This window comes from Hippopotamus amphibius, chromosome 16, assembly GCF_030028045.1.
Source record: "Hippopotamus amphibius kiboko isolate mHipAmp2 chromosome 16, mHipAmp2.hap2, whole genome shotgun sequence".
Taxonomy (NCBI): Eukaryota; Metazoa; Chordata; class Mammalia; order Artiodactyla; family Hippopotamidae; genus Hippopotamus; species Hippopotamus amphibius.
Window position 1 is genome coordinate 4526204 of NC_080201.1, and position 14127 is coordinate 4540330.

Here is a 14127-nt window from a genome sequence, read left to right on the forward strand (position 1 = left end):
CAAGCCAGACGTCTGCAGCCCAGGCGGTTCAGAAGGCAGCGGCAGCAGGCGGGGGCATCACGCTGCTCGGAGACGTGGCCGGGAGTGGCCCTGTCACGCTGGGGTAACGAGCACTTTCTCGCGGGCTGGGCGGTCCCCTCCCCAGGAGGGGTGCTGGCTTCAGTGGAGGGGGAGGGCAGGCCGGGTGGGGGTGGGCACACAGGGGATGGGTGGGGGGCTTCCGGCTGTTACTTTGTCCAAGTTTTGAGCTGGTCTGATAAACTCTTCTGCCCACAAAACCTTCTCTGGAAGACTGGTTGCTGAACGGGACCTGCGGAGCGCGTGGCTGCGGGAAGAGCATCCTTGAACCCTGGTGACCTCCTCGCTAATGTGGGCGTGTGGGCAGTTACTCACAGCGTGTGTGTCGTGAGAGAGTTCTACGCAATTGTGCGTGTAAACCGCTGCACAGACGTCATAAGTGTGCTATAAATGTCGGCTTGTGTGTGTTTTATACAAGGGTCCGTATTTCACAGACTGTATACTCCATGACCTGTTCTCAGCAGCCCCAGGACAGGTGCTGATTTGATGTCCATTTTACAGATGGGGAAACAGAGGTACAATACTTGTCCAAGGTCAGGCCGTAGTAGCAGAGCTGGGGCTCGAGCCCAGCCCCGTCTGATCACTGTGCCACCAGCTGAGGCAGAAGGGACCTGAGCTCTGGCCTTAGACGTCCCTGAGCCACGTCCCAGCTCAGCCTCTGTGCCTGTGGGATGCTTGCTGCTCCTCACTTCTTTCATCTGAGACACTGAGCTGGTGGTCATTCGTTACAGTGACAGTGGGACGTTCCTACACCCCGGAGCGGGATGGCGGCTCTCAAGGTCGAGTACCCACATCTCTCTTGCTGCCTGCACCTCTGTGTCTTGCACAGCGCCAGGCTGCGTCAGCGCTCAGTAGGCACTGGGCCAATGTCAGTGCCATCACCAGGACGACAGCATAAGAGTGTATCTCTGGGCTACAGATGAAGACATGGTCACAAACGTCAGGCGTGTTTCCCAGAGCCCCCATTCATGACTGCCCTCCCAGGTGCTTTCCTCAGGACGTGGCACAGGGCTTGGCACACAGTAGGTGCTCAATACATGTTCTTCAATTGAGCTATCAGTTCCTCATCTGTATTCAGACCACAGGGACCCAGGGCACCGAGCTCTGCCCCGTCAGTTAATTTCTTGCAAACGTTTTAACTTATAAAAATGATCTTTCCAAGTCTTCAAGACAAGGGGTGACTATTCCGGGAACACGGCTGCCCTGCGGGTTTCATGTGGAAGGAGAAAAAACTCTGAGATGAGAAATAAACATGGTACAAATCTACCTGGGAAAGCGGCTGCATTCCTTTGATCAGGACGGAGCAGGATCCTGGCCTGACAGCCAGCCTGGACGCTCCCAGCTGGGGCCGCGGGGGCCGACCAGGGCCTGGGGCCCCTCACGATGTCAGGGCAGGCAGCTCCTCCCCAGTTCCTGCCAAGCCTCAGAACTCTCTGTTCCAAGTGGCAGAGGTCTTTCTGGTTTATCTGAGCTCTGGAGACCTGGATTTGATCCCAAGCTTAGTGGGCTGTGCTCCTGGGACTCATCAAGCCTGAGTGTGACTTCCTGCAGACCCATGGGCGAGGTTTCCTCTGGGAAAGCCTTGGAGCTGGCGAGGCTTTTCATCTGCTCTGCTGCCAGGGGCCAGCTGGCGAGGCCTGCCCCCCGGGGTCTGACTGCCGCTGCCTGCTGACTGCTTTGCTCCCCCTAGAAAGGGAGGAAAATATCTCCTTTAAAAATACAAAGTGCTCAGGGCCTCCCTCTCAGGAGCAGAGGACATGGCTCACGGTTACAGGGTCTAGGAAGAACTCCTGCCCTTCCAACCCACATACAACTCCCCCACCTGATCACTGAGACATCACATTCCTTCTCCAGAGAGGCAGAATATTTCTTCTACAGTGATCAGATCAGGCAAATTAGTGCTCCAGGAAAGGTGACAGGGTGGTATTAATTAACTTTATACTAAAGTGTGAGTGACTTCCAGCAGAGAGAAACACAGAGGCATACAAAGGAGGAGCAGAGAACATGCATCCATTCATTCATTCAAACATTTGAATACATGCTATGTGGTAGGCCTGGGGATGCCAGGGAGAGTAAAACCAGGCCTTGCACCTGCCTTTATGAGCCTGAGCAAGTAGAGGAGTCAGATAATAATCAGTATTTTTAATAAACACTTAGATGGCACTTTTTGGCACTAGGCATTGTTTCAAGTGCTTCAAAAATACTAATAGAATCTATCACAACTCCACTAGATAGTCACTATCCTCATCCCATTTTACAGATAAGGAGGCTGAGTCTCAGATTAACAATGGAGTGCTTTAAAAATATTCACTCATTTAATCTATCAAAATCCAGGACTTCCCTGGTGGCACAGTGGTTAAGAATCTGCCTGCCAATGCAGGGGACATGGGTTCCATCCCTGCTCTGGGAAGATCCCACATGCTGTGGAGCAACTAAGCCCGTGCACCACAACTACTGAGCCTGTGCTCTGGAGCCCGAGAACTACAACTACTGAGCTCATGTGCTGCAACTACTAGAGCCCATGCTTTGCAACAAGAGAAGCCACCGCAATGAGAAACCTACGCACTGCAATGAAGAGTAGCCCAAGCTCGCCGCAGCTAGAGAAAGCCTGCATGCAGCAATGAAGACCCAGCACAGCCAAAAAAAAAAAAAAAAAAAAAAATCTATCAAAACCCTGTTAGATAGATTTTGGTTGCCGAGGGGGAGGGGTGTCGGGGAGGGATGGACTGGGAGTTTGGGGTTAGCAGATGCAAACTATTATATACAGAATGGATAAACAAAAAGGTCCTATGTATAGCGCAGGGAACTGTACTCAATATCCTTTAATAAACCATGAATAAAAGAATATGGAATAGAAAAAAAAAAAAAACCCTGTTAGGTAGGTCCTCTTACTATCCTCATTTTACAGACAGGGAAACTGAGGAGCAGAGAAACAAACACCCTGCCCAGCTATGCATGCTGACAGCTGGCAGAGCTCGGATGGCAACACAGACATGCACTTTCAGAGTCTAGGCTCAAGGCCAAGGCGCTGTGGGTCCACAGGACCAAGCTGCAGCAAGGGCTTATGGCGGGGGGGTGGGCGGGGTGAGGCGGCTACCTAGTCACAGAAGCCAGGAGAGGTGCCCTGGGGAGGTGGCCACACCCCTGAGAAGTGAAGTGTGAGGCTGCAGAGAGAACGGGCTTGAGATGCAGCCCGATGCCCCGGGGGAGAGGGAGGCAGGAGGAGAGCCTGGCTTGGGCCTCAGCTAAGTGACACGGGGGTGACACCATCCAAACAGAGCCACGTTATTCCACGGGCCCGCGGTGCTTTTGCCTTCCTGGGCCCTTTCCTCTAGTAAAAAAAATTAACAATGATCTATTACGACTGCACTGATAAAAAGACAAATATGATCCAAGTTGAAACATATTCTTTTTATTTCCTCTGATCTTAAGAGAATTTAAAACACTTTCCTGGGGCCCTAAAAGTCTTGCGGGTCCTGGAATGTGTGCCTGAAGATGGCCCTGGGTCTAAATACTGCTGTGTGACGTCGGGTAAGTCTTTGCACCCTCTGGGCCAGGATTAAATCAAGAGGATAGGTAAGCCTCTATAGGTGCCCGGTTCTCGGCAGTGTCCTTTGCAAGAGCAGGGAGGGCCTCTAGGAAAGGCCCTCAAGTTGCACAGTTGGCCTGCAGAACCTCCCCACCCAGCTCTGCTCCAGCCTGTGAATGAAAGCAGGTGTCCCCTGGGCCACCCGTTCTTGGAGAGCCAGACCCTGACCTCACTTCACCCCATCACCCTGTCCCTGACCTCTGCTCAGTGTTCCTCTCCCGGCTTAATTCACAGCGGATGCCCTCCCAGCCAGGAAACTCCCCGCTTCTCTCCGCCTGCTCCCCTCCTCCCTCACCCCAGAGCGACTGGTCCAGGGCCAGACCACCCCCCAAACTGACCCCTCAGCTCTGGCCAATGTGACCTCCCTCGCTTCCTTTTGCCATTTGGGATTGCTGCACAACAAGGTTCCCTTTCAAGCAGTAGGCGTCACGAAGCTGATGGACATGAATGGAAAGATCCAGTGGGAAGGCTGGCTGGCCCCCTTCCTCCCGCGGCCGAGACTGGTACCAATTCCATCAGCAGGCTCAGCCCCTCTCTAGCTACCGGGCCAGGTCGCTACTGGCTTCTCTTGTTTTCTTCCACAGGACCTGGACTCACCCCCAAAGCATGGTCTATTTCTCAGCTGCTTGTTTTTGTTTCTCCCCCAAAGCACATCTAATCATGAAACCCCTCCCCATCCTACCTCCCGCGCTGAAGACCTTGCTTGAGATACGGATAAAAACACGTGCCCCTTGCGGGTCTGGCCCAGCCTTTCTCCACCTAGCTGCACGGGAGCTATGGAAGAGGGTTTCGATAACACCCATACCCAGGTCTAGCCCACCAAGTGAATCAGAACTGGTGGTTTCCAGATTTCCCCAGCTGATTCTAATGAACAGCCAGGGTCAGGAGCCCTGACAAAGTTGGCCCCTCCCCCACTAGCCCCCACCCCGACCTCTGGAGCCACATGTCCCCACATGCTCCCTCCCACCTCTCCCTGCTGCCACGTGCCGGCCTTTCCCACCACATGCACTCACCGTGCGCCTTAGCCACAGGGCCTCTGCACCTGCTGTTCCCACTTCCCAACACTCTTCCCTGTTTTCTTTGCTGAGTAGACTTGTTAAGGATTCCTCATATCTCAGCTCTCGGCAAAGCAGTTAGTCCCTTCGTCCCAGAAATGTTCCCTGATCTACAGACCAGCCCAGTCCCCCTAGAGCAGGCTCTCATGGCCCTGTGTACCTCTGCTTGACGGGACCCACATCACCCGATGGTGGAAGTGACTCTTTCTTACCACGCCCAACTCTCTCATTAGACGGTAAGCACCCTCAGAGGCGGGACAGTGTCTGTATTGTTTCTGGTTTATTCTTTCTCACCTACCGCGCACCTGGCACACAGTAGGGCCTCAGCGAACACTCACTGATCGGCTAACTGGATGTTCCACACTCCCCACCCAGGGCTCCCACCCAGACAGCTTTGCTGGGCCATCCTAATGCCAGCCAGTGATGTGAGTCACTGGCCATCTGGCACCAAGTCCCCTGACCTGGTTGGACAAACTTGAGCCCCTACAGGGGAACTAAGATCCCGCAAGCCACACAGTACAGCCAAAAAAAAAAAAAAAAAAAAGAAAAGAAAAGAAAAGTACTAGGGCAGAAACAGATACTAGCTATCTATGCCCGTATCCTACCCCAGGGCAAGGGAGTAGCTACATTCAACAGCTCAGCAGTATCACCGAGAACTCAGCTCAGTTGCCAAGACAAGCATGTAGCTGCTTCTTTTGGCCAATCGCTCAACCCAGTCTACCTCATGGGGGTCAAGGTCAGACAATGCAGGCTGCTGCTGCTGCCGTGGGCTCCACAAAACCTAAGCCGGGTGAAACCACCCAAGATGTTGTTTAAATGCCAAAGACGTCATTTTTTTAAAAACGGGGGAAAAAAACAAACAAAAAACATCTCTGACTCCAGAAAAGTTGGACATCAGAACATTCCCCTCTGCTGATACACGGCCTGGGAGGTGAGCTGGAGATTTCACAATCTTTCCCCAAGGAAATACTTAACTTTCCAGGGAAGCAAATGTTTCCCATGTTCATACACACCAGCCTCATCTTGTGTTTTCCTGGGGTACCCAGGATCTCTGTGTCCTGTGACACAGTAGGACCTGGATAACACGGGGGAGATCCCCTCTCTCATGAAGCGGACAGTCCAGGGGGAACACACAGACTCAGAAAGCAGGTAAATTGTGTTAAGCGCTGAAATGACACAAAAGTCTGAGGAAGTGACTGTAGGATGCCATGCGGGATGGGGAACCCCCTTTAGATGAGGTGGGGAGGAGCAGTGTCCAGGGGTGATGGGAGGTGGGAAGAATCTTCCAGGCAGGGGCCATCCGCCTCTGGCCCCAATCCTGCTGGATTGTAAAGTCATGAGGGTATTGAGGGGTAAGAAGGAGGCTCTTGCTGTATCCAGAGATGAGGGGAGGAACTGGAGAAAAGTGTGGTGGAAGCAGGATCTCAAAGAGCAGTCACCTAGTGATGAGGGTGGCTGATCCCCCCACAGCCCTAACCACCTGGATGATTAGCTGAAGCCCATCATGTATTCCCAACCACCCCCCTACTGGTGATTGGCTCAGGAATGGGTCTGTCATCTGATCTGGGCCAATGAGGTGTGAGGGGAACTCAGGGGCGGTGCTTCTGGAAAAGTGGTCCTCACACTCAGAGACCTACAGGAAAGTGGTGGCTCCTCTGGGCGTCTGGACTTCACCCAGTCTGGATGCGATGCCAGGATCAGCAGCAGCCACTTTGCCACAATGAGGGATGCTGATCAGAGAGTGAGGCCAACAGTGAAATGGTCGCATGGGGACAAAAAAGAACCGAATTCTCGGGGACATTTTTGAGCTGTTGAATTTAGTCGGTCTTGGAGCCATCCTACCTCTGGGCTTCTAATTACATGGGACAAACTAATCTTCCTTGTGGTTAAGCCTATAGAGTTGGAGCTTTTTGTTACCGACCACCAAATACATCCCGACTGATACAAATCAAGTTTGCATACGACCTGGCTGGTAGCAACCACAAAAGTAGAAGCTAAAGGAGAAAGAGAGTAGGGACTCACACTTCTTGAGCACCTACTATGTGCTGCGCTTTGGACTAGGCACTTTACTTAGGCCTCTCCTTTACCCTCAGACCAGACCTTTGAGGCGGCTCCTACAATGTTACGCCACTGAACAGAAGAAGAAACTGAGGCTGTGGGCTGAAGACACTTGCCTGATTCCAAGTGGCAGGAGCAGCGTGTGAACCCAGGTCTGCCTTGGCCCTTGGCCAGCCTGCTTGCCGGAGGCCTGATGGTGCTGGCCCGGCAGGGGAGGAGCCTCAGCTTGGGCTGGGCCAGGGTTTTCTGCAGACATCCAGCATCTCCCAAGGCCTGAGGACGCTGGTCTGCCTGACAGCCAGTAGCCCCCGAGAGCCAGGAGCCCACCCGAGAGACAGGGAACCTGAGTGGGTTCCATTCGACCACGGGGACACCACTGTCAAAACCCACATTATGACTCCACACGAACCCTTGCTTCTTCCTCTGCCTCCTCCCTTCCTGGGGGTCAGTGATTCGGGCCACCTGGCTGGGAGTGGTCAACGGGGACAGCAGGACACCCTGAGCTTCTTGCTGCCCTTCCCCGCAGGGACCTTGGAGAATGCTTTAGCTCGGCAGGAGTTTTTTTAAAGAAGAGAAAGAAAGAATCCTTGACCCTTGTTATGTGGTGCCTGGTGCACGTAAATCCATCACTTGGCAAAAACAAGCTCTCCCATCATAAATCACGCTGTGATGGGCACATAAACTCAGAAAGCGAGTTCCGCCTGGCTGGGCATACAAGGTCCCAGCCCTGGCAGGTGGGCGGGAAAGGGCCCTGCTCAGGCCCCCGTCCTACCCTCCTCTGCGTCCATTCCTCAAAAACCAGCCCCCAACCACTTTTCTAGCTTTTATTTATCTGTTTCTCTTATGATAGAGGCACAGGTTTTGTATCACAGGAAAACAGAAACAGTGATGGGTATTTAGAGCAGACAGGTTAACGCAGGGACTCGGTTACACAGGCTACAGAAGGACAGAGAAACCAAGCCCGTGACAGTGAGGTGACCCAGAGACAAACAACAGCAAGACGCCACTGCCCCATCCCCGGGGTGGGGGGACAAAGAGACGGGGTGGTGTTTCTCAGGCCCAGGATGTGGGGTCACAGGAAGATGAAGCCTGGTGATGCTGGAACCACAGAGGAGACATGGCCACTGCTCTGGGCACAGAGATGGGGAGACCCCCCTGGGTCCTGCCGCCTGCCCGCCCACATTCCATCAGGGCCTCCCATTGGCTGAACCCAGTGACACGAGAGCTGGGGATGGGCTGCCCACCGGAATCAGTCCCCTTGTAAAGTCCTCCAGAGCAGGAGAGGAGGGTGGGTCTAGGAGCAAACAGGCCCAGGCCCAGCACAGGCAGATAGGCAGTCACTGCGAAACAACCCCACCGCTTACACGCGCGCACACGTGCACGCGCACGCGCACACACACACACACACACCACTGCTTTATTTTCTCCCTCCCCTTCCTCCTCTTTTTCTTCCTCTAACTGGGTCAAAAGCTGATAGAACCCAAGCCACAGCAGCAGACATTTTCCCTTCGTTTGTTCATCACATTTACTGAGCACCTACTATGTGCCAGGTATTACTGTAGGCCTGCGAGCTTGCATTCTGATAGGGGGAGTAGGGGTGTTGCTCCCCCTATCAGAACAAGAAACAGATGAATTACCAAGATAATCTCAGGGTGGTTGGTGCTGTGAAGAAAACAGCCACGAACAGGGAGAATGAGATGGGTAGGGTGGTGGGCAGGGAAGGCCTCTCTGAGCAGGTGACATCCTGGCCAAGATTAGAGTGATGAAAAGGAATCACCTGTACAGAGAGAAGGTCAAGGCACTTTCCAGGCAAGGGGGCAAAGCATGTGCAAAGGTCCTGAGGTGAGCACCAGCTTGGCTTGTTGTAAGAATCATAATGTAACTGACATGACAAAGGGTCTCCACTCAGTGGAGCAAAACCAAGAAACAGCTTCTCAACTGTGCTTTGAGCGATCTCCTGGCTCCACCCTGCACATCGGGACACTGTGTTATGAAATCTTGTCCAGCTATGCAAGCTCCAAGCTTGTATCTGGTTCCGAGTTCTCTTGGAGAGGAGGCTAGGTGGAGGCTCCAGGGGACCACACACCGGGCTTGTCCCTCCTCAACACCCCCAGGCAACTCAGGCTCTTTGTTCTCTGGGGCAGCTCTTCCTCCCAAAGACTCTTTTCCCTCTTCTTTGAACATAAATAGCAAAGCCTTCCCAAGCATATTCACAAATGCAAATCGATGGGGGTGGGTTGGAGAGTTGTGGTGTTGGGGACACCCAACTCCACCAGCCACAGCGACCTGTGACACATCGGTGGGCAGGAAGCTGGCCCCAAGCCGGACGAACGGTGGACACCATTCACAGCCTTGGATCTCCCAACAAAAATGCTCATGGTGGCTTTCTCTGGATGGTAGAATTTGGGTGGGTTTAATTTTAGCCCCCTTATTACTAATCTGTAGTTTCCAATTTGTCTACAATGATTGCCTGTTACTAAGAGCATGGCCCTGGGTTCAAATCCCAGCTCTGCCACTTCCCAGAAATGTCCCCTGGGGCAAAAATGCATAGTTCTCTAAACCTCACATTCCACCCCATCAAAAATGGCACACACACACACACACAAAGGCACAATAATGGCACCTGCCCCGTAGGACTGTGTGCAAATTAAAATATATATATATATATATTTTATGTAAAACATAGCACATAGTCGGTGCTTTTATTACACATCAAACATGGTGATTGCATTACAGAAAATTGGAAAGCCAGTCTAAATAACTAACTTTCATGGTGCTTGTGACCTGGGGGCACCACAAAATGACATCGCAAAAGGCACCGGAAAAGATAAAACGCTGGGGCATGATCTCATGCCCGCAGATCAGCCAGAAGGACTGGAAATCAGATGGGACTGAATGAATGATGAGCGTGTCTGGGACACAGAGACGTGCGTCATTGTCAAAGGGACCAGCCACACTCTTAACCAAAGCCGAAAGCTTTCAGCATGAAGGGGGCTGTGCAGAGGGTGCCCGACACCCACTCCAACCGGGGGGCGTAGGCAGCAGCCGGGACCCTGTAAGCTTCCAGGGGTGACAGAGAACCTGCGAAAACCCACCTGCTGCTACCCACACCCCATATGCCTGGCAGCTTCACCCCCTTGGACGGGGACCTGGTGAATTTTGTGTACATGGTCTGGGGCAGGGCAGAGCATGATGACTATAATAACTGATCCTACTAACAAAAAGCACAATAATCATACGTACATAGTCTCACTCTAAGTCAAGAACATCACAGACTCAGTGCATGTAATAACTCCACGAGGCAGCTATTGTTATTAGTCTCACATCACTGATGGGGAAGCTGAGGCTTAGAGCTAGTTTGCCCAGGGTCACCCAGCTGGTCAAGGGCTGAGATGGCTCCATTATAATCAGAATACTGTCACCCAGGTCTCTGCCGTTTGCTTCCCTGACATGTTGCCATGGAGATGACTCCCAAGTTACCTGATGGCCTAAATCATGGATTCCCCCCACCCCCCACACACACGGGCACCTGTAGTCATATGGGTCCCAGCTTCTCTGATCCAAGGATTCCACTTTGACATAATACACAGCTCCTGCACCCTGGGGTCAGCCTGGCCCAGCCTGGCCCAGCTAAGAACTGGCAGAAATGTGCACCACTTCCCTGGTGGCACAGTGGTTAAGAATCCGCCTGCCAATGCAGGGAACACGGGTTCGATCCCTGGTCCGGGAAGATCCCATATGCCACGGAGAAACTAAGCCCATGCACCACAACTACTGAGCCTGTGCTCTAGAGCCCGTGAGCCACAACTACTGAGCCTGCATGCCACAACTACTGAAGCCCGCACGCCTAGAGCCCGTGCTCCAAAACAAGAGAAGCCCTCACACTACAACGAAGAGCAGCCCCTGCTCTCCATAACTAGAGAAAGCCTGAGTGCAGCAACAAAGACCCAATGCAGCTGATAGATAGATAGATAGATAGATAGATAGATAGATAGATAGATGAAAGAAAGAAAGAAAGAAAAAGGAAGGAAGGAAGGAAGGAAGGAAGGAAGGAAGGAAGAGAGAGAGAGAGAAAGAAAGAAAGAAAGAAAGAAAGAAAGAAAGAAAGAAAGAAAGAAAGAAAGAAAGAGAGAGAGAAAGGAAGGAAGGAAGGAAGGAAAGACAGACCCACACACCCTGCTCTGCTCCCGGGGATTGCGCAGGAATCTGGACCCTCCCCAAGCACCTTCTCAGTGGTGAAATCTCACTGTATTGTGTGTCTGATGCCCAAGCAGCCCAGGTACACGCGCAGCAACGTGCTTTCGCTGGTAGCCTTCCCTCCTCCCGAATGCTCTTCCCTGCTTCTAGCTAAATCCTACTACCCAGTGTCAGAGCCCAGACCTCAGGGGGGTGGGGAAAGGAGGAGGTGGGCAGCCCCTTGGAGGACAAATGCATGAGACTCTCAGCCCCCCTGGGGGCCATGAACCCCCTCCTTTCTTCAACCAGAGCATCTTGGCTACTACCTGCCTCCAATGTCGTCTGCTCACTGAGCGAGGACCCTGCAGCAGCAAGCAGTCCACTCCCCACTGCGTCTCAGCTTCTCCTTCCCACCCGTAGATACAACTGACAAAAGTTTTCAGAACTATTTTGGGTCACTCTTAGCAATTAAAAAAAAAAAACACCAGCCTCCTATGTACTTTTCTAGCTTGTCCCATCCCTCCAGTGATCCAGGAGCAATATCTCCATTTGTTGATAAATGTCTAAGAGAAGTCTAGGAAAACTGGTCCAACGTGGGTAGAGGAAGTAAGCATGACTGAATCTTCAGAAAGAATAAGAGAAAGAGAGATGGAAGGAAGGCAGACTTATCTGAACTCTATAACAGGTGTCAGAGTTGCCGACAGACCCTGAGAAAGCTAGGGGCGGCCCCAGGCAATATTCAGCGGGGACTGGAACCTACTATTAATCAGGAAGCGGGTACCCGGCGTCAAGCACGGGTATAGGACTGGCTCACGACACCCCCTGCTGGAAGCAGCCCGCCACTGCTGGGGAAAGAAGTTGGGTATTTTCCCTGAAAAAGTCCAACTGGTCTGACTTTATTCCCTCTGCCTGATTTGCTAAGCAAATAGCAATAAAGATGAATTGGGAAAGATGCCTGTTTAAGGGAGCCCGCCATTGCTTTGTGTATCCCTGTAAAACATGGAAATGTGGGCGGGGAGACAAATGTCCACATGTAAAGCCTTGGTTAAAATAATTGGATATATTTAGGCACTGGAATTCCATGCCCTATTGCAATGGGGCGTAACTCTGTTTATTGACTTGGGAAAACGTTCATAATGTATTGCTAAGAGATAAAAATGAATTCTACAACAGAATGTATCAGAACATATTTCCACTTCCGCAAAAAATAGTATATTTTTATGCATGTATGCAAAGAAAAATGTATGTGAAAGGATACACTCTAATATACAACAGTGTCATCTCCGGGGGTGGCATCATGAATCCCCCCTTCCTTGCTCTCCTATGAATTCCTAGTTTTCTACAAATGACATAGGTTAGTTATGTGTATAAAATGATAAAGGGACTCTGGTGTTGTACAGGGGCCGCAGGGGAAGTGTCTGACTTACCCAAAGGAATGTTTTCCAAGATTTTGCACAATTCTTTCTTTGGGGGTAGTTCAGTTATTTACATTTATTCAGCTGCAGGTAGGTCAAGGTCTAGAGTCAGGTCCCCGTGAGACTGGCCACCTGACCGAAGCCACGCCCACCCTGCCGTCTCATAAACACGCACCTCCTCTTCGGCAGAGGAAACCCAGAAAGAGTGTGGGTGGCCCACTTGACTCTGCCCCATCCTGGAGGCGGGGGCAGCATCGCATAGCGACACATGCAAACGTGTGCACACACCCCTGAACGGGTGAGCCAGGTGCCACCTTCTGCCCCAAAGGCTAGGGACACGGCCCCACGACAACTGACTGCCTGGCGCATCACAGGCACATAGTAAGAACTGAAAGTGTGGGTTTAATGCAATAAAAAGATGGAAAGGAGCAAATACCTAAATGAGCAGAATACAGGGAGTGAATGAATGAAATGGAACGGGATGCACAAAATGAAGGAACGTGGGCAAGCGTGAATGCGTGAAGGGAATGATGGGATCCAATGCACGGACCAGAATGCACAAATGCAATGGAATGGGATGACTGAATTAGCTATGGAGAAGGAATGGGGTATGAATGAGGGGGTGGGGATGAAGGAAGGAAGGGAGGGAGGAAGGAAAAAGTGTTTGCTGACGTCAAGGGGATTCTGGTCGGGGGTGGGGGCAGGAAGGAGACACGTCACTGAGATTTACAGAAGCGTTTGACCACTGCTCTACCCCTATCAGGCCATTTGCGGAGTAAAGAGCATCTGATCTTGTGCGCTTACGCAGTGTCTCATTTAACCCTGATAGCAGAGGCTCTGTTAGTTTTGTTTTGCAAACAAAGAAGGAAAAACTGGGAAAGCTTTAGTCAAGTCCCTAGAAAGCAGCGGTTCCTGGTCAGGCTCCCAGGAGCCTCGCAGGAACCACTGCCATGAAGGGAAGGTAGGAGTCCGGCTGGGCAGAGGGGCATGTTGGTGGGGCAGGCAGCCTCCACAAAAACCCCCACCCACCCCGCCTGAGCCCTGAACCTGGGATGGTCCTCAGAGGCGTCCTGAGTTAGAGCAAGGGGTCCCTTTCCCCTTGACCTGTCACAGGATACAGGTTATTTTGTTCTCTCATAGTCGTGGAGGCCAGAAGCCTGTAATCAAGATGCCGGCAGGGCTGGTTCCTTCCGAGGGCTCTGGGGGAGAATCTGTTCCCTGCATCTCTCCCAGCTTCTGGCAGTGGCTGGCATCTTCGTGTCCCTAGGCTTGCAGATGCACCACTCCCATCTCTGCCTCTGTCCTCACATGGCCTCCTCCCTGTGGGTCAATGTCTCTTCTTTTCTTATAAAACACCAGTCATATTGGACGTAGGGTCCACCCTACGTCCAATATGACCGCATCTTAACTAGTTACACTTGCAACAACCCAATTTCTAAGTAAGGTCACATTCACCGGTAGAGGAGGTCAGAACGTCAACGTATCATTTTTTTGGGGGGTGGGGGGAGGGAAAAGGACACAATTCAGCCCATAACAACAGCCAAGGACTTTTCCAGAGGGCTGGTAGCTGAGTGCCGTGTGCTGCCAGCAGTGCCCCTGTAGCTGGGGGACTAAGTCCTTCAGTCGTGAAGGGCTTCTGGGCGGCAGAGGATCTAGTAGGGACTGTGGCTCGGGGGGGTTCCATCAGTTCACCAGAGTCGCGGAGCTAACAGGAAATTGGTCAAGGGTTCCGGCATATGCTCAGGAGCTGGAACCT